Source organism: Nannospalax galili, unplaced genomic scaffold, assembly GCF_000622305.1.
Source record: "Nannospalax galili isolate Female #2095 unplaced genomic scaffold, S.galili_v1.0 scaffold634, whole genome shotgun sequence".
Classification (NCBI taxonomy): Eukaryota; Metazoa; Chordata; class Mammalia; order Rodentia; family Spalacidae; genus Nannospalax; species Nannospalax galili.
This window is the reverse complement of record NW_008336853.1, coordinates 1,345,771-1,350,712: the sequence shown is the minus strand read 5'-3', so window position 1 is coordinate 1,350,712 and position 4,942 is coordinate 1,345,771.

Here is a 4,942-nt window from a genome sequence, read left to right as displayed (position 1 = left end):
GTCGTGCAATGCCCCAGGAGGACAGGAGAGGCCATCGGCTCCCCTGGAACTGGAGTTACAGACAGTTGTTAGCTGCCATGTGGGTGCTGGGATTCAAACCTGGGTCTTCTGCAAGAACAACCAGTGCTCTTAAATGCTGAGCCATCTTTCCAGCCCCTATTTTAGTTTTTAAAACGGGGACTCTGTTTGTAGCTCAGGTCAGACTTAACCTTGAGACCCTCCAGCCTCAGCCTCCAGAGTTCTAGAATTATCACACCCAGAAGATCAAAGGTCTAAATAGGAAAAAAACAAAACAAAACAATTGGGGTCAGGATTGTAGCTCAGGTAGACAGAGCATATATGTGCAAGGCCCTGGATTTGACCCCCAGCATCAACAAATAAATAAATAAATGAATGTTGAGTGACTGCAAATAAATGTCTGCTTTGGGCTTCGCAGATACTGCTGAACTTGGGTGACTTAACAGGTGTGGCAGCAGCAGAGATGAGGCTGGCTCTTGGTTACTTCACAGCACTTACTGAGCTTGATCTTGTCAACCACTTTCAGTTCCTTTACCAACCTAAGTCCCTTCCCCTGAGCTTTAGAAAAATCATACGTTCAAAGTTACCCAGTGCCCTCCAGGCGGAAGCATCAAGGGCTGACACCTCCCCTACTGCTCCAACTGCAGACAAAGATGAACCAGTTGTTGTTGCAGGGCAAAGGGCTCCAGGAGCAAAGGGATGGAGGACACAGGCCAAGCAGGACAGCAGCTCATAGATGCAAACAGAGACAGTGGAGGAGGGCCAGGTCCTAGGGTTCAGAGGCTGCAGGGGAGCAAGAAAGAGTTCCCTGGAGTCTGGTGGGATGAGGCTTGCATAGTTAGATCCTGTGACAGCTCAGACATCTGTAGATGAGCAGGGAGGAAGGCCTGAGGGTTAGTGAGGACAGAGGCAGAAGAGGCAGGAGAAATCCCACCTAGGAACTGGGAGAAAGGCAGAGGCTGCTGAAGCCGAGGCCTCCATAATGGACTTGGCTTGACTATGAAGACTGAAATCCCTGCTCCTTGCTTTGAACCTAATGGCTTCAAAATGCCTGCGCACAGAACCAATGTGGGGACACTGCCTTTGGTTGTAGGTTTTTTTTGTTTTTGTTTTTCTTTTTCTTTTCTTGAGCCATGATCTCATACTATAGTCTAACCTGGACTGGCCTGGAACTTAATATGTAGCTCAGGCTGGCTTCAGATTTGCTGGGATTACAGGTGTAAGCCACGATGCTTGCAGAGTTTTGATTATTTTAATGAATTACTTAAAATCAATTCATTGGTCTTTTTGAGACAGGGTCTTCCTGTAGCCCCCAGCTGGCCTGGAGCTCACTATGTAGACCAGGCTGTTCTTGAACTCACAGAGAGCCGCCTGCCTCTGCCTCCCTCCCAAGTGCTGGGACTAAAGGTGGGCACCACCAATGCCTGGCCCAAGATTTTTTGATTATGTATACGTGTATATGCCATGTGTATGCAGGTGCCCAAAGAAGCCTGAAGAGAGCATAGAATCGCTTGGAGCTGGAGTTACAAGATATGGGTGCTGGGAACTGAACTCTACTCCTCTGGAAGAGCAGCGAGTGCTCTTAACCACTGAGCTATCTCTCCAGCAGCCAGTGTATAAGTGTTTTGCCTGCATATATGTACGTACGTATGTATGTATGTATGTATGTATGTATGTATGTGCACCCATGGCATGCAATGCCCATGGAGGCCAGAAGAGGGCATTGGATCCTTTAGAACTGGATTTACAGACTTTATTTTTTGTCTTTTTGAGACAGAGTCTCCCTGTAGCCCCAGCTGTCCTGGAACTCATTATGTAGACCAGGCTGACCTTGAACTCACAGAGATCCGCCTGCCTCTGCCTCCCAAGTGCTGGGACTACAGGCGTGCACCACCACGCCTGGCTACATAGGATTTTTAGCTGCCCTGTGGGTGCTGGGAACCAAAGGTCCTCTGTAAGAGCAACCAGTGCTCTTAACTGCTGAGTCATTTCTCTAGCTCCATAATAAACATTCTTAAAGCTGGGCCATCTGTCTAGCCACACAGTTTGATTTTTAAATAGATGAAAGAAGGGTTTTAAAGTTTAAAGGCCTAGGAGTGGAGCGATGACTCAGGGGATTCCATGCCCTCTTCTGGCTTCCTTGGGCACCTAGACTAGTGCACATAGCCATGCATAGACACAAATACATGTAATTGAAATAAATAAAATACAAGACTATATATGTATACATATATACTGCATATATAGAGATATAGTGTGTGTGTGTGTGTGTGTGTGTGTGTGTGTGTGTGTGTGTGTTTTACAGGCCCTATTCACACACCCAAGAATAAAATCCCAGGTCTCAGGCCTCCAGCCTCCAGCTCCTGAGTTTGGACTTTGCCCTCTTCTCTCACTGGGTCAGAGGAGGTAGAACATGGGATAAGGGAAAGGGAGGAGGCTCTTGCCCAGGCCGGGACAGCCCCGCAGTACTTCCTGGCAGCTGAGCTTCCTTGTGGTGCTGCCCAGCTCTCCTTCCCCTTGGGTAGTCCTGGGGTTGTGCTTCCTCACTGAGTGGGGAGTCTGAGGACCCACCATGGCCATGCTGCCAGGGCCATCCCAGAAAATTATCCCTGCTCAGATCTACCTCTGGGGCTCCAGGTGAACACACCTTGCTGTTTTCCAGATACAGGTCCTCAGACACCTCAAGTTGAGACTGTCCCAAATATCACTGAATGGTTTACTCTTCATTGTTATTGTTTGAGACAGGTCTCATGCAGCCCGGTTTGGCCTCACATTTGCTCTGTAGTTGAGAACAGCCTTGAACTCCTGATCCTCTTGCCTCTACCTCCCAAGTGTTGGGATTACAGATGTGCATCACCATGTTCAGCCTCAAGTATGTGCCACTGCCCTGGCCAAAACTTTGTGTATGGATAATGTTTTTATTTAACTTATTTTATTATTTTCATTCTATACTTATGCATGTATTGGTAACTGCACCCATGTCATGCAATGCCCTTGGAGGTCAGAAGAGGATGTCAGATCCCCTGGGACTGGCGTTACGGACAGTTGTTAGCTGCCATGTAGGTGCTGGGATTCAAACCCGGGTCTTCTGCAAGAACAACCAGTGTTCTTTCAAAAAACATTTTATTAATTTTATGTGTATGAGTGTATTGCCTGCATGTATGTGAGTGCACTCATGTTGTGCAGTGCCTCAGAGGTCAGAAGAGGGCTTCGATTCCCCTGGAACTGGAGTTAAGGATGGTTCGTAGCCGCCATGTGGGTGCTGGGACTCGAACCCAGGTCCTCTGCAAGAGCAGTCAGTGCTCTTAGCTGCTGAGCCATCTCTCCAGCCTGTGAACAACCAGTGTTCTTAATCACTGAGCCATCTCTCCAGCCCCAGGAATAATGTTTTTTGAGACAAGGTATGTAACCCAGACTGGCATTGAACTCACAATATATTCAAGGATAACCTGTAACTTTTGATCCTCCTGCCTTGACCTATTACGTCCTGGGATTACAGGTGTGCACTACCATGCCTGGTTTATACAATGTTGGATCAAATCCAGGGCTTTGTGCATAATAATCAAGGACTCTACCCACTGAGTTACATTCCTAGCCACTATTTTTGTTTTGTTTAATATAGGTCTCTCTTTGTCCCAGGCTGGCCTCAAATTCTCAGAAATCCTACCGAAGCCTTCCAAGTGCTGTGATTGTAGGTATGAGCTATCACACCTGGTAAGAATGATTCACATTAAACATGTGTCTTATATGTTAGTTGCATCTCAATAAAGCTGTTCTTAAAAACAAAGGGAGTTGGGCATGTTGTGATTCCAGCACTTTGAAGGCAGATTCCAAGTTTGTGGCCAGCTTGGTTTATATAACCAAGAATCTCATCTCAACCCCCCCCCCAAAAAAACCCAAACAACAAAACAACCAAATAAACAAACCCTCCTTTGCTGATTGGTTTCTGGCTTCTTTCAGCACTCAGGGTCCTGTCTAGTCTGGCCTCTGCCCCTTGGCAGTGTCTCTCTCAGCATGTCTCTGTGGGCCCTTGGTCTCTCCCCTACATGAAGCTCATTCTGGAGGTTGGGGTGCTGTCTCTCTTGGCCTGGCACCTGCTCCATCTACGGAGGCCCAAGATCTCTCCACTCTACATAAAGGTCTTTCTGGAAGTTAGGATGCATCTGTCCTCTGGGCCTGGTACCTGCTGTCTGTGGAGCTTTCAGGCTGTCTCCTGTCATCCTGTCCGCTCTCAGCTGCTCACTCACACCTGGAGGGGGCAGGTGTCCCTCAGTCCCTGGCAGGCAGGAGTGCTGCCCTTCTCACAGTGGTGGCTGGCTGGGAATGTGGCACTAGGAGCCTTGCTATTTCTGGGACATACTATCCCTCTACCCCATCTTATTTTTCTTGAGATGGAGCCCAGGATGGCCTCAGACTCACTATGTAATCCAACCAGGGATGACTTTGAATTCCTGGGCCTTGTGCTTTACCACCTGAGTGCTGGGATTAAAGGCATGTGTCGCTAAACCCAGTTTTGTTTTGTTTTTTTTTTCTAATATTTATTTGTTGTTTTTATTTTATGTGTATTCGTGTATTGCCTGCATGGACGTACGTGCATCCATGTCAGGCAATTCCTGCGGAGGTCAGAAGAGGCTGTTGGAGCCCCTGGGACTGGAGATACGGACAGTTGTTAGCTGCCATGTGGGTGCTGGGATTCAAACCCAGGTCTTCTTCAAGAACAACCAGTGTTCTTAACCACTGAGCCATCTCTCCAGCCCTGTAAATTTTTTTTAATTTTTTTTTACGTGTATGAGTGTATTGCCTGCATGTAGATAAGTGCACCTGTGTCATGCAATGCCCGTGGAGGACGAAGAGGCCGTCAGATCCACTGGAACTGGAATTACGGACAGTTGTTAGCTGCCATGTGGGTGCTGGGATTCAAACC